The 25,475-nt window shown below is 38.8% G+C and overlaps 1 long non-coding RNA gene across 2 annotated transcripts in view; it reads right to left on the bottom strand.

Moving 5' to 3' along the window:
* LOC145352250 (uncharacterized) overlaps positions 1–25,392 on the bottom strand; it is a 184,337-nt gene extending 158,945 nt beyond the window's left edge. For both annotated transcript variants that reach the window (XR_013888522.1, XR_013888523.1), the window contains exon 1: positions 25,014–25,392. This is a non-coding gene — a long non-coding RNA (uncharacterized LOC145352250). The remainder of the gene's footprint in view (positions 1–25,013) is intronic.
* Positions 25,393–25,475: the final 83 nt, after the last annotated feature.

Here is a 25,475-nt window from a genome sequence, read left to right as displayed (position 1 = left end):
GTTACTTGTCTCCTTTTTCTGCTTTGTCCTACTCCCTGACTCATATAGGGAGACCTAGCTTTGAATTCCCCTTTGATGACAATGAATGTAGACTGTGCCCAAACCATCTCTTCTGAAGGCCACCCAGTGCTCCATTACATCTCTGCTTGCCAGTTTCTGACTCTAATTTACTGGGCAAGATCCCTCCTCAATATATTGAAATTAGCCCATCTCTAGCAAAGGATTTTTTTTTGATCCTAGATGCTCACTGAATAAAAAAGTACTTAACTGGATGAGGAAACCTGATAGCTGGACTATTGAAAGGTGTGGCAATACATTGCTGCTTCTGTGCAGTATATCAGAAACCTGGGGAAGGATATCTGCCCTCAGCCTCACAATATATTGGGTCGGACTTGGGCTTAAAATGGCTGTTAGGATATTGAAAGGGTGGGAGGAAAACTTTATAGGCCTTCTTTGGAAGCAAAACTGGTACAATAAGAGCATCATAGTGACAGTAGAGGTTGGCCTGGACTACTTGACACACTCAACACCCTTCCAGGATATGGTATATTCTTCCATCAATGGTATAATGAAGGACTGTTTATCAATTCTTTGGTCTGCTGTTGGAAATATGGCAACACTAGTGTATCTGCAATGTTGACTGCAAAGAAGTATGCATGGACACGATGGAATATAAAGTAGACCCATCCTGAATGAAATCTTCCACTGCCGCAGTGGATTTGCGACATTCAGAATGTATGAAGCACCTGTATTCAATTCCAGCCATCAGAGAGAGAATGGTCACAGGCTGGCATCTGGGAGGGATTGAGGTACCTTATACAGATCCTCCTCTCTACACTTTGACAGGCCAGTGGACCTCTTGAGGAAACATCCTGCAGCAGGGGTCTGAGTAGAGCACAATAGCAGCAGCTGGTTGGTATTAAGGTTAGCAGTTGTTGTGTATAATCACCTAGCTCAGGAATAAGATGCCTGTAGATGTCTTTGAAAGCCTGAAATGATCAAAAATATTCACGCCTCAAGGTTCGTTACAGATTCAAGGAAATAGGGGTTCTGTAGCATGTGTAGCTTGCAAATTGACTATGTGGTCAGCCCGCAGTGTTGGCCTCTTAACTTGTGCAATGCACAGTAGCAGGATAGTGCAGGAAGAAACACTCAGAAGTTTATCATACACAACAGCAAATTTCAACTGTGAAGCATATTAACTACACAGTGATGAGGGGGGACCTCATTGAAACTTACAGAACACTGAAAGGTCTGGTTAGAGTGGACGTGGTTTTCATTAATAGGAGAGACTAGGATCCGAGGGCACAGCCTCAGAGTAAAGAGACAACTCTTTAGAACTGAGATGAGGAGGAATTTCTTCAGCCAGAGGGTGGTAAATCTGTGGAATTCATTGCCATAGAGGACTGTGGAGGCCAGGTCATTGAGTGACCCTAAGACAGAGATAGGTAGATTCTTGATTGATAAGGGGATTAAAGGTTATGGGGAAAAGGTGGGAAAATGGATTTGAGGAACATAACAGCCATGACTGAATGGTGGAGCAGACTCAATGGGCTGAATGGCTTAATTCTGCTCCTATATGTGGTCATATGAGTCAAAGGAATTAATTGCAGCCTGTCATCCTTTTATTTTGCCAAGAAGCATCAGCTACCTGAAAGTAAATCTAACAGAACAGGGTTTCCTCCTGACGCTCTGGTTTCCCTCCACAGTCCAAAAATGTGTAGGTTAGGTAAATTGGCTACCTCAGTGTACCCAAACAAGCATTGGAGTATGGCAACTAAGGAACAGTAACTTCATTGCAGAGTTAATATAAGACTATTTGTTACAAAGAAATAAAAAAAAATGCCTAATTATTAATATGTAACTGGCTGAAACTGGTGATGTCCCTTAAAGTGGAAGATTCCATTGACACAGAAATTAGACATTCATGCATTTCTTTTTTGGCCTTATTATGTACAAATTCTAAAAATGCTAATAGTTTCTGGGGACAGGGCCAAACTGTTCAGAGTGGAGACAAATGTTGCAAGGGTGGGAGGCAAGGTACACAAGCAGGATCGGAGGTGTGAGTACCCCTTAACAGATTTCACTCTAACCACAGTATGGAACTATTCCAGAGCACAAAGCAATACTTTCAAAAGATTAGTGGAGAAAATGCGGGTAGAGCTATTAACTTTACTTACTCGTGTCAAATATTAAAATTGAAACAATGCTCAAAACTGTGTTGTGGATTTGGAATACACAATTAAATCTTTTGGTCACTAACTATTTCTGTGTTGTAATTGATAGATGACAGTGAACCCCCTTGTATTTTTCATTTACAAAGGCCTTCACTGTTATGTGAGGAAACTATACATTGATTTTTGACTGAAACACAGCTTTCTGCTGCCTGATTGCTGACAGTAAATAATGATCTATATTTAAATAAAGATCTTCACTGATGAAAACTATGGAAAAGAGTATCAAAATATAATGAAAAGTAATGAATAAACTGCTTAGGATTTCCCCTTGGTGCCTGTGTGATCACCCAGACACCTTGTAAAATACCCCAGTCAAATATTATGTTATCCTACATTACCACACTCCAGCTTCCTTCACTGAGCCTTATTTTGGAGGGGCAATAATGGAATGCAAATTTTGACTTCACCCTATCTGAATCATTTATAATTTTATTTGTCAATTATAACAGCAACTGTGATTAATTGGAATGGTTAATATACTTGTTTATGTTACCACGTGCTCCCAGTAAGACCAATTTTGACCATTTGACAAATATTGCTGTGATTTCAAGAAAGATCGGCCGTTAACTTTGTTCCGTGTCCACTATAAAAATATGGACAGCCAAGTTCGGTTAAAGGCAACTTTATCTGTTGCCTTCAATTTCTGCCACATTGATTTTGGTGGGGTTCAAGGAACAGATGCCACACGTATATAAGTTTGGTGGAAAGATTGGCAATATGTCACAGTATAAAGCAAAAAACCATATGCAGGATGGATTATACTTCAATGTAATCATGATAGCATCAGCCAGACAGCTGTTCCGCTCAACTCGGGATAAAGCTAAATAATAGGTCTCCAAACCAAGATGTAAGTTTTTACAGGCAGGGAACATATAACTTAAGAATAAATAAAAAGGCATTTAAAATAGGATTTTACAAGTCTGTACTTTCAGTGTTACACATGCTAAGATAGAACCTTAAAAGACAAAACTATCACTTTAAATACCAGAAATGAAAAAAAATATAGATTAAGATGTTTTACAATAATAGATGTTGCAATGTTTTATGTGCAAACTAATTATCACTATATGACCATTTAATGAATTATCTGGCACTCTCGGCCCAATTAAGTTGATGTAACAGCATTTAGCTTATTTCCCATTTGAAAAAGCCAAAAAGAGATCATTGTTAAGTACCATCTTGTGTTTGCTGGACTAAGGCCCACTTACGTCTTGCTGTTTTATATGTGTATTACTGTTGCTATGGAGCTGACTCAAACTAGTTAAGCCGCAAACAGTTCTCTGCTTGGAGTGAATGTTGTACAGTTCATGGAGGATGGCAGGTTGTGACTTTCATTGCTTCGTTTTGAACAGGAGAATAGAGCGGTGTCAGCAATCCACCTGATTGCATTCCAAGTGCCCATTATTGGACTTTGTAGTAGTCACTTCATTTTCTACATTTCCTTGCGTAGCTTAAGCCAGATGTTTTGGAAAGTCCAGTTGAATTGTTTCCATTAGGTCTCTTCCAAGCTGCATGGAGTGGCTTAATAATGTGGCCACAGTCCCGAAAGGGGGTGGAGGGGGTCAAATAAATAGAACCCAGAGGATTTTTCAAGGAACTAGGGAAAAAAAAGCTTTTCTTTTCTGTCTTGGCCTGAATCCAATTACCCGGGATGTGGCCATTCAACAAAAATAATCACTTGCATGCTGATTAATTATATAGTTTGCGTAACTATCAAAAGCCTATATCTTAGCCTGGAAAAGAGCTGCTCGTACAAGCTGCTTATTGTTAGCAAGTTAGCAAATATAGCCTGGCATACTGTATGCCTCAGAATGGTATAGCAAAAATATATATCCAAATTGTTTAAATAAATTCTGAACGTTTCTCTATTTCCCAGCCCCCACCCCCCATTTCTTGTTTGAGCATTTTGAGTTCTAATACCCTCAAATAGGTCCAAAGCAGTGAGTGAAAATATATAGTTACTTTGAAGGATTCCATGAAATGTGGCACTTAAGGGGCTTAAATGTAGACTGCAGCTGAATTAATTATTACTTGTGTAACTGAGCCAATAAATTTCCAAGGTACTAAATTACTTGATTAAACTCCATGGCACACGTGACGCCATTCTTAAACTTCTTTTAACCTCTTGTGCTTACCCCTCGCCACACAAGCATTCAAACTTGCATGCTCCCCCTCCCTCGCATACATTTGCACGCACATGCAAGCAAAGTGCAATTTGGGTAATTTAGAATTTTAGGTATTTCTATTATTTAAGATTTTAATTAGTGTAAAACTGAAAAACAGCTGGATTTATAATTGCCATTTCAGAGCAGTGGGTGTCCTTGAACGGGGTCACGTTATTATAGTCCCTACTTACACCCCCAGGACCTTTCTATTCCATTGGGGGTGTCTATCACTTGCCATAGAGTGTACATGTTTAGAAATTGCATGCAGAGTACCAGCAGTCTTGTCTGAGATTCCCCACTATCCCAGCCAAGCTTGTACTGCTCATGCATTTTCTTCATCATTTCAGTGAGTTCTGTATGTGAGCCAGCACATTCTTAAGCAAATGATCCAGTAAGCATGGTTACTGGCTCCTGCGTACAGGCTGTCTGAGTGTTAGCTCTTACCTCATAGCAGGAGTTGTTGGGTATTGAAAGCCACAAGTTCAAGTTATCAGTTTGATGAAAGTTGTTGCAGTAAATTGCAGTTTTATATAGGCAACTGGTGTGTTGAAAGAGGAAGGTGTGCTCTTAATGCAGGATGGAATTGTTGACAGCCTCAGGTACTCTGGCCCGATACTGAATGACTGCTGTGTTGACTTTGTCTAATTATGGGGGAGTGGCTACAGACCCATTGATGGACAGAGTCACACTTGGTGGGATGGTTGAGAAAGTCTGCCACAGCCGTGGAGAGCGAGACAAGACAGATCAGTGACTGACAGAAACATGGCTCTTCACTTGGCAAAAAATGTAGACAAATTGGCAGTGTTGCATGATGTTCCCTTGCTTTGAACTGGGACTTTGACTGATGAAACAATTGCCAAACTGTCGGTCAGATTTGTATAGTTGATATGCAGTGCCTGTTGGCATAAGCGGCAGCAGTGAAGGTTATTGTAATCACAATGTTTCTAAAATTAGGAAAAATTAAACTTAATGCTAAATGCGCAAACTTACTTTCAGAGAATGGCAATTAATCTTGTTAGATTAGATTTCAAATTACTCTCAAATGTATTTCAAAAAATACATTAAGAATCAAATCTATGCTCAAACAGTTAACAAGCTTTCATAGAGTACAGCGATATGTATAAATGTGACAAGATTGTGACTGAACAACATAGAACTGCAAAGAGTTTTCTATCAATCTGTGTCTATGGCCACTTTAGGAAACATATTGCGTCAATAAACACTTTAGGATCAGTCTGTGTCTATGAACACTTTGGGATCATTCTGCCTTTATGGACTATTTAGGGTCAATCTGTGTCTATGAAAAGCTTAGGATCAATCTGTGTCAATCAACGGTTTAGTATCAATCTGTGTCGATGAACAGTTTAGGATCAATCTGTGTCTATGAACAGTTTAGTATCAATCTATGTCTATGAACAGTTTAGTATCAATCTGTGTCCATGAACAGTTTAGTATCAATCTGTGTCTATGAACAGTTTGGGATCAAACTGTGCCTATGAACAGTTTGGGATCAATCTGTGTCTATGAACAGTTTAGTATCAATCTGTGTCTATGAACAGTTTGGGATCAATCTGTGTCTATGAACAGTTTAGTATCAATCTGTGTCTATGAACAGTTTAGGTTCAATCTGTGTCTATGAACAGTTTAGTATCAATCTGTGTCTATGAACAGTTTAGGATCAATCTGTGTCTATGAACAGTTGAGTATCAATCTGTGTCTATGAACAGTTCAGTATCAATCTGTGTCTATGAACAGTTTAGTATCAATCTGTGTCTATGAACAGTTTGGGATCAATCTGTGTCTATGAACAGTTTAGGATCAATCTGTGTCTATGAACAGTTTGGGATCAATCTGTGTCTATGAACAGTTTGGGATCAATCTGTGTCTATGAACAGTTTTGGATCAATCTGTCTCTATGAACAGTTTAGGATCAATCTGTGTCTATGAACAGTTTAGAATAAAACTGTGTCTATGAACAGTTTGGGATCAATCTGTGTCTATGAACAGTTTAGTATCAATCTGTGTCTATGAACAGTTTAGGTTCAATCTGTGTCTATGAACAGTTTAGGTTCAATCTGTGTCTATGAACAGTTTAGTATCAATCTGTGTCTATGAACAGTTTAGTATCAATCTGTGCCTATGAACAATTTGGGATCAATCAGTGTCGATGAACAGTTTAGTATCAATCTGTGTCTATGAACAGTTTAGGTTCAATCTGTGTCTATGAACAGTTTAGTATCAATCTGTGTCTATGAACAGTTTAGTATCAATCTGTGCCTATGAACAATTTGGGATCAATCAGTGTCGATGAACAGTTTAGTATCAATCTGTGTCTATGAACAGTTTAGTATCAATCTGTGTCTATGAACAGTTTAGAATCAATCTGTGTCGATGAACAGTTTAGTATCAATCTGTGTCTATGAACAGTTTAGTATCAATCTGTGTCTATAAACAGTTTAGTATCAATCTGTGTCTATGAACAGTTTAGAATCAATCTGTGTCTATAAACAGTTTAGGATCAATCTGTGTCTATAAACAGTTTAGTATCAATCTGTGCCAATGAACAGTTTGGGACCAATCTGTGTCGATCAACAGTTTAGTATCAATCTGTGTCTATGAACAGTTTGGGATCAATCTGTGTCTATGAACAGTTTCGGTTCAATCTGTGTCTATGAACAGTTTGGGATCAATCTGTGTCTATGAACAGTTTCGGTTCAATCTGTCTCTATGAACAGTTTAGGATCAATCTGTGTCTATGAACAGTTTAGAATAAAACTGTGTCTATGAACAGTTTGGGATCAATCTGTGTCTATGAACAGTTTAGTATCAATCTGTGTCTATGAACAGTTTAGAACCAATCTGTGTCTATGAACAGTTTGGGATCAATCTGTGTCTATGAACAGTTCAGAATCAATCTGTGTCTATGAACAGTTTAGGATCAATCTGTGTCTATGAACAGTTTGGGATCAATCTGTGTCTATGAACAGTTTGGGATCAATCTGTGTCTATGAACAGTTTAGAACCAATCTGTGTCTATGAACAGTTTGGGATCAATCTGTGTCTATGAACAGTTTGGGATCAATCTGTGTCTATGAACAGTTCAGAATCAATCTGTGTCTATGAACAGTTTGGGATCAATCTGTGTCTATGAACAGTTCAGAATCAATCTGTGTCTATGAACAGTTTGGAATAAATCTGTGTCTATGAACAGTTTAGGTTCAATCTGTGTCTATGAACAGTTTCAGATCAATCTATGTCTATGAACAGTTTGGGATCAATCTGTGTCTATGAACAGTTTGGGATCAATCTGTGTCTATGATCAGTTCAGCATCAATCTGTGTCTATGAACAGTTTAGAATAAATCTGTGTCTATGAACAGTTTAGGTTCAATCTGTGTCTATGAACAGTTTAGAATCAGTGTCTATAAACAGTTTAGTATCAATCTGTGTCTATGAACACGTTTGGGTCATTCTGTGTCTATGAACAATTTAGAATCAATCTGTGTCTATGAACAATGTAGGATCAATCTGTGTGTATGAACAGTTTGGGATCAATCTGTGTCTATGAACAGTTTGGGATCAGTGTCTATAAACAGTTTAGTATCAATCTGTGTCTATGAATAATTTAGTATCAATCTGTGTCTATGAACAGTTTAGGATCAATCTGTGTCCCTGAACAATTTAGAATCAATCTCTGTCTATAAACAGTTTTGAATCAATCTGTGTCTCTGATCTGTTTAGGATCAATAGGTGTCTATGAACAGTTTAGAATCAATCTGTGTCTCTGAACAGTTTAGGATCAATCTGTGTCTATGAACAGTTTAGAACCAATCTGTGTCTATGAACAGTTTCGGATCAATCTGTGTCTATGAACAGTTTAGAATCAATCTGTGTCTATGAATAGTTTAGAACCAATCTGTGTCTCTGATCTGTTTAGGATCAATCGGTGTCTATGAACAGTTTACAATCAATCTGTGTCTATGAACAGTTTAGGATCAATCTGTGTCTGTGAAAAGTTTCTTAGCAATCAGTGTATATGAAAAGTTTCTTAGCAATCAGTGTCTCTGAACAGTTTAGGATCAAACAGTCTGCATGAACTGTTTGGTTTCAATTTGTGACTATTGTGTTGATAGTTTGATGGTTGGAGACACTGAGGCTGATAAGCCAATGGAGCTTCTTTAAGGATGTGTGTTCAGTGCAGGCTGCTTCTTTAGTCTGCACTTACCCACTCGTGATTGGTGAAGTCATTGCTGATGACATATGCACATATTGTTAAATGGTGCTCAGTGTATGTTCTCTGAAATCAGCCTAAAATTATAAGATTTCCTGTCTAGGTCGAAGTCCTGAACAAATTTAAGCAAATGTAACATGAACAATGATCAAACTGCAGTAATAAATCAGCCTGATGGTTTGGAGCTGGTTGTTCTCTGCATAGTTGCCAGCAAAACTCAGCCAACTGCTTATTTGCATTATTTGTAACCTCAGGCGTCTTGGACTTGGCACAAACATCATCAGTGGTTGTTTTGACCGGTGTGGACATTGTAACTAAAAGTTGACTCTGTGCTTGATCTGAAATTGAAGCGTTGTTTGCTTCAATCAGTTCTGTCTGTGTCAGAGTTTCAGGAAGTTTCAGATCAGAGCCTAGTACAGCTGAATTCAGACTGACTACACCGTCTATCTCTGATGTATCAGTTCAGTCCATATGCCTGTTCCAAAGACATCATCATCCTCATTAGGACGGTATACGAGACAGATCAAGCCTGTGCGATGATTGTAGCAAGAACTCATTTCTCTTCTGTAGAGTAGTTCCTAGCAAGAACTTCCTATCCTTAGCGGAAGACACAATTCCAGCTTTGTTTTCTCACTGCTTGATCCAACCTTATTGTTTTCTTTGGATGATTTTTTTGTCTTTCAAAATTTCAACTTTATCATAGAAACCCTACAGTACAGAAAGAGGCCATTCGGCCCATCAAGTCCGCAACGACCACAATCCCATCCAGGCACTAACCCCATATCCCTACATATTTTTCCCACTAATCCCTCTAACCATCTTAGGGCACTAAGGGCAATTTTAGCATGGCCAATCAACCTAACCCACACATCTTTGGACTGTGGAAGGAAACTGGAGCACACGAAGGAAACCCACACAGACACGAAGAGAATGTGCAAACTCCATACAAACAGTGACTCAAGCTGGGAATCGAACCCAGGTCCCTGGAGCTGTGAAGCAACAGTGCAAACCACTGTGCTACCGTGCCACCCTTTCAAAAGGTTGAATGTTGAATGTATTATTATTTCATCATCAGTATTGCTGGAAAAATGTTTGTTGTTGAATGAGCAATATTCCAATACATGAGTAAGAATTGATTTAGACATTTGGTCAACAAATGTTTCCTGGTTGCATTTAAAGACTGCTTCATTGTTTGCATGAAACTTTCTGCTAGTCCATTCATAGCAGGGTGGTATGGCAAAGACCTAAGGACGAAAACCCCACCCGGAATCAGGGTGGCCAAGCTTCCAGATTGGAAATCTCCATTGGCCTTGGTTGGGATTTTACAAACTCACTCAAGCAAGGCCGTAAAATCCCACTCAATATGTTTTAGACTGTTCGCTTTCAAGAATCTTTTGAATTCTTGAGCGACGAACAATTACCACATTCCTATTGCTCAAGAAATCCAGATCTAGTATAGATTTCTTTTAACCTCTCAATCATCTTTTCTGATTCCGTTCACTTCCTTATGGTGACTTCTGACCACTTTCGGCATCGACAGTGACTTAGAATGTATGACCTTCAAAGGTCCTGCATAGTTAACATGCACCCATTACTAAGCCTTTTCCAGCCATTCCCAAGGATGCAGTGGTGATAATGGTGGCAGGTTTTGCACCTTTGTGCCTGAAGAACAGGTCCAAGACTGCTTCTGTATTTCAGCTTCCAATAGTGGCCACCAGAAATAGCTCCTCACTACCTCTTTCATTCTCTCAATTCCACAATGGCCCTTGTGTAATTTATTCAACAACTGTCTTCTCAGTCATGGCATAATGATTGCTCTGATCCCCCAAAATAGGCACCCTGACTCCAATCATCCAGTGGAGTACAATTTTAAGACAGATTTTGGTTCCAAGGTCATGCCTCTTCACCTCATATCCATTACGTCTGCGAGTATTGGACCACTCCAGTACTTCTTTACTTGTCCTGAGTGACAGCTGTACGATCAACCTTTTCAAAGTAGAAGATGCTTCCATTCAAACTCCTTGCTGATGAATAACTTGGTAGTGGTAATTGAGAAATCCCCATCTGCATTACAATGAAGACTTGGTTGTTAATACTTGATGGTACCTCTTTTCTCAGCCTGATGACATAGGGTGCTAACCTTGCCTGCAAGCATTTCACTTCGCTCTCTGCTTTAATCTTCAATTTAACTGTGATATCTTTCATACTTCCTGGTTGTCCATCAAACATGTGACCATGCTGCTTGAGAATATTTGTAAGACCTGATTATGCATTAGTCATCAAGCTGCCTTCAGCCTAGTTTACTCAGCTATCACTGGCCCAATTTAGTCAAATCGTTTCTCACCATGTGCGACTCAACAACGCCTGATAATTGCCATTTACTATATGTAAAGACAAGTCTGCCATCGGTCCATATAGTTGTATAGCTATGTCAATGTGGCTTTCACTGGAGCCACATCAACAGACTATGTCTTCAACACTATTTTTAAGGTTTCACAGGACTGTGTCTGAGTTTTTTTCTTTGTACAGTAAAAAGTCTCACAATACCAGGTTAAAGTCCAACAAGTTTATTTGTAGCAAGCATCACTAGCTTTTGGAACTAGCTGTGTCTTCGTCAATTGGGTGGGAGTTCTGATCACAAGCAGGGCATATAAAGACACAAACTCAGTTTACATGAATAATGATTGGAATGTGAGTCTTTACAGCTAATCAAGTCTTAAAGGTACAGACAACGTGAGTGGAGAGAGCATTAAGCACGCGTTAAAAAGATGTGTATTGTTTCCAGACAGGAAAGTGAGTGAGATTTTGCAAGCCCAGGGTGTGACATGAACCAAAGATCCTGGTTGAGACCGTCCTCATGTGTGCGGAACTTGGCTATCAGTCTCTGCTCAGTGACTCTGCACTGTCGTGTGTCGTGAAGGCCACCTTGGAGAACGTTTACCCAAAGATCAGAGGCTGTATGCCCATGACCGCTGAAGTGTTCTCCAACAGGAAGAGAACAGTCTTGCCTGGTGATTGTCAAGTGGTGTTCGTTCATCCATTGTCGTAGCATAGCATTTCTTTGTAGACAGTCTCTGGTATCAATGAGACTGTTGCCCCCGTGTCAATGTCTACTTTTATTGGCTGTCCATCCAGTAATGGAGTGACCATTGCTAGTCTCATTAGCAATAGATAACATGGTTCTGTAATAGTCTCATTAGCGATAGACAACATGGTTTTGTACGAGGGAGATCATGCCTCACAAATTTGGTTGAGTTTTTTGAGGAGGTGACAAAAATGATTGACGAGGGAAGGGCTGTGGATGTAGTTTACATGGATTTTAGTAAAGCATTTGACAAAGTCCCGCATGGTAGGCTGGTCAAAAGGTTAAATCTCACAGGATCAAAGGTGAACTAGCTAGATGGGTACAGAACTGGCTTGAAGACAGAGGGTAGCAGTGGAGGGGTCTTTTTTTGATTGGACGTCTGTGACTAGTGGTTTTCCATAGGGCTCTGTTGTTTGTAATATATATAAATGATTTGGAAGAAGATGTAGCTGCTCTGATTAGCAAGTTTGTGGACATCACAAAGATTGCTGGAGTTGCGGATAGTGATGAACATTGTCAGACATTACAGCAGGATATAGATAGGCTGGAAAAGTGATCGGAGAAATGGCAGATGGAATTTAATCCAGATAAATGCGAAGTGATGCATTTTGGTAGATCTAATGCAGGGCGAGCTATACAATAAATGGCAGAACCATCAGGAGTATAGACACACAGAAGGATATGGGTGTGCAAATCCACAGATCCTTAAAGATAGCAGGACAGGTGGAAAAGATGGTGAAGAAGGCATATGCCTTTATTGGACAGGGCATAGAGTATAAAAGTTAGCACATGATTCTGCAGTTAGTAGAATGTTGGTTAGGTCACATTTGGAATACTGCATCCAGTTCTGGTCACCACACTACCAGAAGGATGTGGAGGCTTTGGAGAGAGTGCAGAAAAGGTTTACCAGGATGTTGCCTGGTATGGAGGGTATTAGCTATGAGGTGAGATTGAATAAACTACGGTTGCTCTCTCTGGAAAGACGGAGGTTGAGGGGCGACCTGATAGAAGTTTATAAAATTATGAAGGACATAGAAAGGGTGAACAGTTGGAAGCTTTTTCCCATGTCAGAAATGACAAACATAAGGGGCCACAAGTTCAAGGTAAGGGGGGCAAGATTCAATACATATGCGGGGGACGTTTTTTACAGAGAGGGTGGTGGGGGCCTGGAATGCACTACCAAGCAAGGTGGTTGAGGCAGACACGCTAGGATCATTTAAGACTTATCTAGATAGCCACATGAACAGACTGAGAATAGAGGGATACAAACGGATGGTCTAGTTAGGAACATATGATTGGTGCAGGCTTGGAGGGCCAAAGGGCCTGTTCCTGTGCTGTCTTGTTCTTGTTCTTTGACCCAGTATCTATTTGTTGCACCAGCAAAGACAAAAAAGTTTAGTGACAATGCACCCTCAGGCTGCAAGTAGCTTCATTTCTCTCAACCCTTTTGCATGGCATCAGCATTTTTTTCGATCTGCTTACATGCTGCTTTGATTTGCCATTGCTTCTTAGTATTTTTGCTGGTAGCTTGATTTTTCTTCCAGCTTGCACACTTGTTGTGACCTTTTTTCCCACAGCTTCTGCATACAATATCCTTGCACCAGCATTCCACAGCCAAATGTCATGTTTTCGCACATCTGTTGCATGTATGAATTTGCATTTCAAAACTCTTAGGCATCAACTCAGCAGACATTTTGTGTACTAGAGTACTAGTACTGAGCTTCTTTCACAGCTGACTTCTTTGAAACAGTAATTTTCATGGCCTTTTTTTAGAGTGAGGTTATTCTTAGTTAGCAACTATTTCTCAAGTCTCGCTCCTTAGACCACAGACCAATCTGTCCTGAATTGTATCTCTCAATACATCACCAAACTCACAGTACTCTGTAAATCTTTTTAATACAGCCATGAATTGTGCAATTAAATCCCCATTCTTTTTGATTACATTTGCAAAATCTGAAGCACTCTGCAATCACTATTTGCCAAAGCCTTTAGTCTGCTTTCAGAATCTCTATGATTCCTTCATATTGCCTTAGTGTCTGGCATCTCTGGCTGCACTAAACATTTGATGGGGTTAAACTTTGTTCCATCTCTATGTTAAGGAACAAAATATCTTCTGTTATGTTGTTTGCTGGCGCAAAATAGTCAAATAAATCCAATAAAGCTAAGAGAAAAAAACACAGGGAGAGCATACAAAACATGACAGGACAGATGGTCTGAGAAAGCAGGGCAGAGAGCAAGGAAAGTTGAGACTAAACTGTATTTATTTCAATGCAAGCAGCTTGATGGGCAAGGCAGATTGACTCAGGGCATGGATGGGTACATGAGACTGGGATATTATAGCTATTACTGAAACATGGCTAAGGGAGGGGCAAGACTGGCAGCTCACTGTTCCAAGGTACATGTTACAGGAAAGATAGAACAGGAGTAAGAGAGGAGAGGGAGTTGTGTTTTTGAAAGCATCACAGCAGTACTGAGGGGAATAAATCCAAGGGTTTGTCCACTGAGTCTATATGGGTAGAACTGAAAAATGAGAAGGGGGAGATCACTTTGATAGGATTGGATGACAGGCCCCCAAATGGTGAGCGGGAAATTGAGTAGCAAATATGTAAGGAGATTACAGATAGCTCCAAGAAAAATAGGGTGATAATAGTAGGGGATTTTAACTTTCCCAAGATTGACTGGGACAGCCATAGTATTAGGGGATTGGATGGAGAAAAATTTATTGAATGTGGTTAGGAGGAATTTTTCATTCAGTATGTGGATGACCTGACTAGAGAGGGGGCATAACTTGACCTCCTCTTGGAAAATAAGGAAGATCAGGTGACAGAAGTGTTAGTGAGGGATCACTTTGGGATCTGTGACCATAATGCCATTAATTTTAAAATAGCTATGAAGAATGATAGGTCTAGCCGAAAAGTTAAAATTCTAAATTGGGATAAGGCCGATTTTGATGATGTTAGAGAGGAACTTTCAAATGTTGATGGAGGAGTCTGCTGGCAGGCAAAGGGGCGTCTGGTAAGTGGGAGGCTTTCAAAAGTGTGTTAACCAGTGTTCAGGATAAGCACATTCCTTTTAGAGAGAAGAGCAAGGCTGGAACACTGAATGACTCAGAATATTGAGGCCCTGGTCAAAAAGAAGAAGGAGGCATATAACATACAAAGGCAGCTGAAATCAAGTGGATTGCTTGAAGAGTATAGAGGTTCTTGGAGTAGAATTGACAAAGAAATCAGGAGGGCAAAAAGGAGACATGAGATTGCTTTGACAGGTAAGGCAAAGGAGAGTCCAAAGAGCTTCTACAAATACATAAAGGGAAAAAGAGTAACTAGGGAGAGAGGAGGGCTTCTTAAGGATCTACATGTGGGTCCACAAGAGATGGATGAGATCCTAAATTAATACTTCTCATTGGTATTTACTGCTGAGAAAGACATGGATGATAGGGAATGTGGGGAAATAAATAGTGATGTCTTGAAGAGTGCACCTATCACAGAGAAGGAGGTGCTGGAACTCTTAAAGCACAACAAGGTAGATGAATCCCCCAGACCTGATGAAATGTATCCCAGGATGTTGTGGGAGCCTAGAGAGGACATTGCGGGTCCCCTAGCAAAGATATTTGAATCATCAACAGCCAGAAGTGAGATGCTTGAAGATTGGAGGGTAGCAAATGTTGTGCCTTTGTTTAAGAGCTGCAGGGAAAAGCCTGGTAACTACAGACCAGTGAGCCTAACGTCTGTAGTGGATAAGTTTTTAAAAGATATTCTGAGAGATAGGATTTACAGGCATTTAGAGAGGCAAGGACTGATTAGTGATAGTCAGCATGGCTTTGTGAGTGGAAAATCATGTCTCACAAATTTGATTGAATTTTTCGAAGGGGTTACCAAGAAGATAATGAGGGCAGTGCAGTCGACATTTTAGCAAGGCTTTTGACAAGGTACTGCATGATAGGTTGTTACATAAGATTAAATCTCATGGAATTCAGGGTGAGCTAGCCAATTGGATACAAAATTTGCTTGATGACACAGAGTGGTTGTAGAGTGTTGTTTTTCAAAAACAGGCCGGTGACCAGTGGTGTGCCTCAGGGATCAGTGCTGGGTTCATTGTTATTTGTTATTTATATTAATGATTTGGATGAGAATTAGTTTAGTAAGTTTGCAGATGACATCAAGATCGGTGGCATGGTGGACAGTGAAGAAGGTTATCTCAGATTGCAATGGGATCTTGATCAATTGGGTCAGTGGGCCAATGAATGACAGATGGGGTTTAATTTAGATAAATGTGTTGTGATGCATTTTGGTTGATTGTATCAGGACAGGACCTACTCAGTTAATGGTAGGGCGTTGGGTAGAGTTATAGAACAAAGAGATCTAGGATACAGGTTCATAGCTCCTTGAAAGTAGAGTCACAGATGGACAGAGTGGTGAAGAAATCATTTGGCATGCTTAGTTTCATTGGTCAGAACTTTGACTACAGAAGTTGGGACGCCTTGTTGAAATTGTACAAGACATTAATAAATCCACACTTGGAATACTGTATACAGTTCTGATCACCCTATTATAGAAAGGATATTATTAAGCTAGAAAGAGTGCAGAAAAGATTTACTAGGATGCTACCAGGGCTTGATGGTTTGACTTATAAGGAGAGGCTGAATAGGCTGAGACTTTTTACCCTGGAACGTAGGAGGCTTAGGGGTGATCTTTAAGAGGTCTATCAAATAATGAGGGGCATAGGTAAGATAGATAGTTAACATCCTTTACCCAAAGGTAAGGGAGTTTAAAACTAGAGGGCATAGGTTATAGGTTAGAGGGGAGAGATACAAAATGGACCAGACGGACAATTTTTTCACTCAGAGGGTGGTGAGTGTCTGGACCGAGCTGCCAGAGGCAGTAGTAGAGACGGGTACAATTTTCTCTTTTAAAAAGCATTGAGTCAGTTACATAGATAAGATGGAGATAGAGAGATATGGACCAAAGCAGGCAATTGGGACTAGCTTAATGGTAAAACTGGGTGGCATGGACAAGTTGGGCCAAAGGGCCTGTTTCCATGCTGTAAACCTCTATGACTTGATGACTCTAAGTATAGGTGCTCCATTGCTCCACATTATTATCGAGGAGTCCCTTGGTGCTTAAAGCTCCTGCCATTTTGCCGTCAGATCACCTCTAGTCTGGCTTCAAATGGGAATAGGTGGAGGCAATTGCATCACTGGCCCTCTTTCCAGATCAGTCCACAGCCCCAGGGTCTCACCATCCCAGGTGCTTCCTCCCACCAATAGCCTACCCTATCCCCATCACCCCTGTCCTCCCTCCTTTTACCTCCACAGGACGCCACACCTACCAGATACTCTGGACCCCAGCACACAGACTACTTGCAGTACTGGCAGTAGCCAGAGCTCTCAATGGCACTGCTAGGAATACAGAGCTGCGAGCCAATCAGATTAGTCAGCAGCCCTCTTGAGGCCGAACCTCCTCCCTAGTTCTGGATGGGTGGGAGCGTAAATCTTGCCTGCTGCCAAGTAACACGCCTTGGAGCGTTAAATTGCTACAGGCAGTCGGCAGGGGAGCATTCCTTGCTGACTGTTTGAGTATTGAGGCAGGAAACACAGCCACCTGTAAAATTCTGCTGAGAAGAACTATTTATGAGAATAAAAAAGACTGTGTCAAAAGATGATATCAAACAGTAGAGAAATAATATATGTCTTGTTCATGAACAGTGTAGGAGCAACATGCGGTTACAGTTCAATTTGCAACTGTGGGCTATGCCTGACTATAAACAAATATCAGTTTCCTAGCTATGAAGAATGCAAACAATTTATAATTGTGTCTTTATCAGACACATTCACGTATAATTGATGTAAGAATAATTTAAGAGTTAATCAGTTCTGAAGAGCACAGGACCAATCTTCAGTTATCATTCTTTCAAGAATAATATGTGATAATAATCTAGTCGGGGCCATTTGGTCAACTTTAAAAGAAGGTCCCTTGTATTAAGTTTGTCATGAGACCATAAATATATAGGGCCAAAGTGTGGCAATGTGCAGCTAGAATTAAATGTGATAAAGAGTAAATGGGGTCAATATGTGACAATGAGTATATGGGCCCTTTCTGTGATGATGATCAATTTGTGAATATTATCAAACCAGAGCTATCTGTGGAAAAGATTATTGTAGAAGCTATTTGTGAATGTAATTGAATGCATTGGAATAATTTGTACTTATAGGACTGTTCTGTAGGTAGGATAATAGAAAAGCAACGAGGAAAGATCGTGAAATAACCCAAGATTGAACCCCATATCAGGGTATGATGATCATCATCATGAGAAAGCTAAACATTCAAAAATTAAACCTAAACTACCCATTCCTGAAGATTCTTCCCAGATATTCCAATATTCTTTGTTTCTATAAAATGTTTAGAAGTCGGTCATGGTCACAGATTGGCTTTATTTGTTCAAATCCATAGAATGCTTGTGTACAAATACAATGAGAGCAATCTGTATCCATGAACTAAATAGAAGCAATACAACAGAATGATCTTTAATTATAATTGACAAAGGGATCAATGTGTGATTGAGAAGAGTTCAAGCACTGTATGTAATTACCTTCAAACTGGTGCAACTTGTGACAATCAGCAGTGCATGAGCAATTTGAGGTCGTGAGTAAATAAAAAATACTTATATATTGATTAGATATTATTATGGTTATTGCTGAAGAAAATTGCAATGAATTTTAGCTATGAACAGCAAACAACTAATCTGTGACTGATCTTTATAGGAAAAGTTATCATAGATGAATCTTAGCCTTAATACTGTTTTAACTGAATGTCTTGTAGTTTGAAAATCTAAGTTTTTTTAAAATCCTAAGTTTGTTTAAAAGTACGTTCCTTACCCCTCCATTACAGTTAGATTTGTGACTTTATTACGTCTGCATCTTCCTTGTTTTCTTTGTATTTTTTATTTGAGAGGAGAAAAATGAAAGTTAAACTTCATTACTCATTGTTGTTGCCTGCGTCATCTGTTCAGGACTTTAATCTCACCGATGGAGCAAGGACCTACCCGACTATGAGTCAGGAAATAAATAATCCAAAAACAGATGTAAGCATTTTTAGTGGGCAAACACTTAAAACATTTATATGATATTCCTCCATCTACTATTTCAATAGGGGCATTGTCCAATTTAAAATTAACAAGGAATACGTTTGTCTTTTTATGTCACCAACACTCATTTCTAGACTTCTAATTATTTAATTTTCTTACTGGAACACAAAGCATGTTCTCATTGAAAAATACTGAATTACTGAAATGTTAAAGCCAAGTAATGCAGTTAAGAACTGTAACGTGAAAGGAATTATGAGGTTACAATTCTGCGACTCATGAAGAGTCAGTATTATGATTGGCACATATGATTGTATCTGATACATAATAAAAGAGGGACACAAAGCAAAGATAGTTAAAGAGACAACGTGGCTCTTAATAAAGCATCATTCAGTAAGAACAACCCATGTGTAAAGCTTCCAATGTTCAAATAAAGATGTTAACTGGTGACGTTTACTCAGGAATATCATATTAATCTTTAAAGTTAAATATTTTGTTGAACGTATAATAGTTGTAATAAAACTAAACCATGATTATTTGTAATACAATGAAATATTTTAGAAAAACAAAGTCATACTTCAGGTGCAGTAACAGGGTTAGCACAAAGGATTTATGAATCTGAAAAAGTCAAACTGGCAGGTTCAGAATTCCAGTTTGATGAGTTAGAAGGATGAGGCGGCTTATATATGTGAACAAGACAAAATATATTTTTCCAAAATGTAAAAATCTATCAAAAATAGCAGTGTTAAATGTAGAGAGTGGAATTTCAGAGCATGCAGAAACAAGATCAAATGGAAAATGATGAAAATAGTTTTTCTTAGGCCCTTCAAAAAGGACCAATGAAAACATTTAGCATCTCACGATTGCCTTTGAAAACTGTTGATTATATTCCGCTGCTTAAACTACGTTGTCATGTATGATGTAAAATAAATGATTCAATTTATTCAAATGTTAGAATATTAATACATTAATCTCATCCTGAAAATTGCAGCATGCATGTAATTTTGAAACATCTTTATGTTGCTTTATATTAACATACTCTGTATGCCTAAACTAGCTTAATTGTAGAATTGTGTTATGACATTAGTCTGGTAACTTGATAATTAGTAGTATGTAATTTGCATTAAACTAAAACAAGATTCCATACAAAGTAAATTTAATATTCAGAAAACAATATGTTCTAGAAAATGATTTTTGCATATCATAAATGACAGACTGAAAATAGTATTCCAGTTTTTATTGTCTAAAACGATTTGCACATTTTAATTAGATGCAAATGTACTTTTCAACTCACATTCACATTGTATCTATAAGGTTTTTTGTTTTGCTCCTTTTACAATTTATGGTTTGCAGATTTTGTGAATTCCTTACTGATTATTTTGCAAACCACATAAGACTTGAAATTGACAAAGATGCATTTCCTTCTGCTGTATTGAATTCAATTTTAACATTGACAGAAACTCTTTTGGGGAGCAAACAGGTAAACATATTGATTCTCTCTGCATTTAATTGGCAAGATTACAGATAAGCGGACTGATTGGGGGCTAGGTTGGAACAAATCATGGAACACATTTGTTGAGGCTCACTGGTATACGCCTTGCAAAAGTTTAATTACAGAAATATGGGTAGCCCTATAATAGAATGGAGAGAAACGAATTTGTGTGCTGTAGAACTATGTATAGATATATAGATATATTCAGTGGATTACTGTAACTGAAATTGTTGTTGTTTTCACATTTTTACACCATATGATTGGAGTTGCAATTTTAGCCACTCCACCATTCCTCACAGAGATCTTGAGCTGAAATTCACTCCCTAAACCTCTCTGCTTCTCTATTTAATTTTCCGCCTTTAAGATAGTCCATAAAATCTACCTCTCATCAAGCTTGCGGTCACCTGACCTAATATTTCCTGTGGTGTTGTATCATATTTTGCTTTATAAGGTTCCTGTGAAGCACCATGGGGCCATATTATTATCTTCTGAGTGCTATACAAATGCAAGTTTTTGTTGTAAATTACATTCAGGTTCAATGTGCTGGCTTCTTGTAATCTTAACATTGTGCCTATAATAACTGTTAAATGGTACCTATGAATTGAATATTTTATTATTTTGCATTTTTTAAAGAATGATATGCCTTTACGAAATAAAATGAGTGACATGTCTTCTTAGTGTTATATTTTCTCAAATAAATTTGAAATGTTGATGATATGTTCAATTTTGATTTTCTGGTACTTGAAAAGGCTTTAAAAATGTGACAAATAAAACATACACTTCCTCCCCAAAAATAAATCACCAAAAGCAATGAATGTTCAATGTTGCTCTGGCTTTAAAAGTCAATGCGAGTGTAATGCCACGGATTAAATTGCATTAAAAACAGTGAAATGTCTTCAGATAGTCTTGTTACGTTTGATGAGTCAAAGTCACACAACTTTTGAAAAAGGCTTTGAAGATGCATGGGTTAGCATGCAAGAGGATGTTGTTTACTAGTTGCTTAATGATCTTCTAGCTTTCCAATTCATAAAACCTTGCATAATAAATATTAGTGGGGGGATAAAGAATCTTCTATTTCTTGGAAAAAATCTGTCGCATTAATGGGTTACATGTAGAATTTGTAATAAATGTTATCGTATATGGTAACCTGAGGCAACATCTTGCATGGCAATCCTCCTGATCCGAAAAAGATTGGTGGTTATACAACACAAAATACAACTTAATCTCATGAAATAGTACTGTAATGAAATAGTAATATATTAAGAAATAGGTTATACGTCAAGAAGTAATGTCAAATCTAGTTATTAACTTTTTAGAATATGTGGTAAACTTTTAAATCAGAGATTCACAAGCCTGAGGCAGGAGGAATATTTGTGTGATACTCATTCAAGGGATGTGAGCTTCGCTGGCTCAGCCAGCATGTATTACCCATTCCTTATTGCTTTTGAAGAGGTGGTGGGTGTGCTGCCTTCTTGAACCGCTGCAATCCACGCGCTGTAGGTACACCCACAGTGCTGTTAGGGAGGGAGTTCCAGGATTTTCACCCAGTGACAGCGAAGGAACGGCGATATATTCCCAAATCAGAATGGTGAGTGGCTTGGTGGGGTGGGGTGGGGTGGGGAGGGCGAGCTTGTGAGGTTGGGGAGGGAGGTGGTTGACCCCCAGGTTACGGGCGAGTTTAGGCTGGAAAGAGCAGGAGGGCACATAAATTCTGTCCCTCAAATGCTGAGATTACCCATTTCTAGTGCCGGCACATGTCTGACCTCGCTCTACAACAGAAACCCTTGCTCCTACATACTACAGAAATGACACCAGGATGTTGTTTGGTATCCAACATTTGTGAATGAAGGGATTTTTTTAAAGATTAACGTTTAGACAAAAGAGAAATACAATCTTTCCTACTGGGATTTGGAATTCATATTTAATGGTTCTTGTCTCGGAAATGCTGTTTGTTAGAAGGAGGGGAAGTTCTCAAGTTATATGTGCTGCGTAACCCCCCACCGCGACCCCTACTGAGCTTCTTGTCCAGTGGGAGGAGGAGACAGCAGCAAAATGTAGGGGAACCTCTGCATTACCCCACCTACTGAAATACCACACCAATCAGTGCATTAAAAAGCACGCATTAAAACAATGGTGTTCTAATGCTTATTGTCGATACACTTAAGAGCAATTAACACTCCAGTTTGGCAGCATGTCATTACATTGTCCCAGTAACTAATAAACTTTACAATCGGGCCAGGACCAAATGAAAATTGACATCTGCAAAAGATTAAAGTGATATTCTGGCTTCCCTTTCGCTGTGTTTTACTTAGGTGCGGTTTTGTTATTTACACGTTTTTATTTTCCAACAAGCAAGGAGCGTTCAATGGTTGTATTGACAGCAGAAGTCAAAGCTAGTTTGATGTGATTTTATTTACGATTATATTTCCATACACATACAAACACGTACACGCCACGGTAATTTTGGTAACGTTACACGAAACGTCTTTATTTGTTGGGATATTAAAATTGACACTTTGTTTTAGCTTGAGTCAAAGTAGTTTTTTCCCATTCAGCCAATTATCTGGTTTATAATAATATCAATGTACAAATCAAATAGTAAGAAATCCCTATCAAAATATGTATAATGAATGTTTCCATCTTTCCTCTGTGGTTTACAGTTTTCATTGGAATAAGAATGAATATGTGTACAGTTTTGTCAGGGTTTTCCTGCGATATTTAAGTCCGGTCGAGAGCAGTAAAATTGTGGAGAAAATTCAGCTTTAAAATGGATTTAGGAAAATTGAATGTTTACAATGACATTCTTCAGAAGTTTTTGCAAGAAGTTGTATGTTTCACAGGTCTCTCTGCGCCGAAACCTAGTAACAATTTTAAAAGAAACCTTGCAACACTCGGGTGTTTGGTCATTTTTAATGGCCACGACTAAACTGTAAGCCTTTAATCTGATAAAATGACATGTACTTCTCATTTCTAAAAATGAATACAGAGCAATGCCCTGGATGGATGTTTTGCGATAGTTTATTTAAGTGCTTGTAATTGTTTTGGGTGGGGAACGGGGATGGGCAATTTTCCCTCCACCTGTTCCACTTAGGCAATAAAACAGTGATTATAAAAGTCAATCCAGGGTAGTCATTAATAAACTGAAAAGACTGTTTCTAAGAAGTGTAAACATAAGCTTGTATGTTTTTTGAAGAGGTGCCGGAGGAAAGTGATATTACAATTTGTAAATAGTTATAACGCCAGTAAAGACCTAGAATTAAATATTGTATAAACTTGAACAGGTAATTCTGTACAATCGCTGTGAAGGATTTTAAATGGCTGTATCACAAACGAATCATGAGGAAATGTTGGATTGGGAATGTATTTTTGTGGTAAATCACACCAGAGAGAGGGTTTTTTTTCTTTGCACAAGATGTTCTAAGTTAAAAGATCTGTTTTTGATTCGTTTTCTCTTCCAGTTAAACAGGATTCTTGTATCTGGATTCTGTCCCGGAAAAGTTACTTTCCTTCCACAAGTTTACAATCATGGCTGTTAAGATTCGATTTCTAATTTTTTTTTAAATTGATTATAAACTCCACATTCGCCATTCGAATGCATTGAAATCGTCGCATTCGTTACATAGTTTTGGGCTTAATTTAATTGAATAAAAGAAGAAATATTAAACTAAGCATCAATTTGCCTCATTTTGAAGGACCCGTGGAGGGTGGCTGATGCGCTTGTTTTTTCAGTTTGTGTGATAAATGTTGAGCTTCGTCTGAAATGAAGGTTGACAAAGTCGATTGCGAGTGATCTTGATGTATGAACACAGCTAAGTAGTTAGATTTTGCTCATATCAATGGAGTAACACCATGTTGCAACTCTGAAGATTGAAAACGTGAATGGTGCCAAAGTCCTCGTTTCTGAACAGTCAGATATAATAATAGCTGGCTTGAGTTTACAGTGCTTTAATAATAAAGGTAATCTGATACCCTGGGGAGGAGGAGTCACCAGCCTTAACCAAATAAAGTTCGACATTGCTGGTCTGATTCGAAAGATGCATTTGGTAATATAACTTACATGTTAATCATCACCCCTGACCGCTGCAATTGTTAATAAACTTTGCTTTAGTTGCATGGTAATTTGATTGCCTCTAAGGGTAATGGTAATATATGGCAACTAATGAAAGAGGTTTTCGAGTCTATTGTGTTTCTGGATTTTTTATATGCTATAAGAACCATTGATATTCCAAACTATTCCTGTTGGCAGATAGGGTAGCAAATTCCCAGCCACAGACAACTGAAAGGACGCCTCAAACGTTTTGTTATGTATTGACCAACGTGCTTGATGCCGGTGTTATGTTAAAAAGATCTGATTCGCGTTATGTTCCTTTTGCATCATTGATAGGCTACTTACAATGTTAATTGTTGATGCAAGATAATGGCCAGGAAGATAACTTTACCTGAAGCTGTGATCCCTAGCTGTTACAATGAAGCGACCTTTGGCGGGGGTGGAGGGGATGGGGGGTGGAAATGAGGCGAGGGTATGGATAAGAAACGTTTGCAGTGACAGAGAACATTCAGGCACACTGAAACGGAATAGAAAATCTAGGACTTGATCAATAACTGCCTGTGCCGGCATCCCCCAGCTCCCATTGCTGTTCTGTCTCCTGCCTACGTTCAAACTGTAACAAGCTGCACAAACAGTTGCAAATATTAGTGTGAGCTTTAAATTGAACACATCTTACTGTGTCGAGTTCCCCGTTGCCGGTGTTTCGTCCTATCGGTTGTGTCATTTTCATCCCCAACTTTTTAACAGAACCAGACCGATTTAAGTTCTAGCCGGGAGTCAGAAGCTCAGTGCAGTGAGAACGCTTTCTCTGTGTCATATTCTGAATTCAATTCTCTCCTTTTTCAAAAGGTTAAAGCAAACAAGGCAGATAAGGTGTTTTTGTTTTTGTTTGAAAAGAGTCAAAATCCAAGTTTACTCATCGTAATGAAATCGATCAGACACTATTTCTGTTTCGTTCATCTTTCCAAAAAGAATCATTCTGAGCATCAGCCGGTACCTGTGTGTGTGTATGTGTTAGATACTCTCCTATTTATCTGCCACTCCCCATGGTCATGTAATGTCTGCCAGTGGATTTGTTTTCTAAAATCTGATTCTGCAAGCACTTAATATGTTAAACCAGCATATTGGAGCTAATGCC

Source organism: Carcharhinus amblyrhynchos, chromosome 14, assembly GCF_965287045.1.
Source record: "Carcharhinus amblyrhynchos chromosome 14, sCarAmb.v2.hapA, whole genome shotgun sequence".
In the NCBI taxonomy this organism is placed as follows: domain Eukaryota; kingdom Metazoa; phylum Chordata; class Chondrichthyes; order Carcharhiniformes; family Carcharhinidae; genus Carcharhinus; species Carcharhinus amblyrhynchos.
This window is presented reverse-complemented; position numbering and strand designations above follow the sequence as displayed.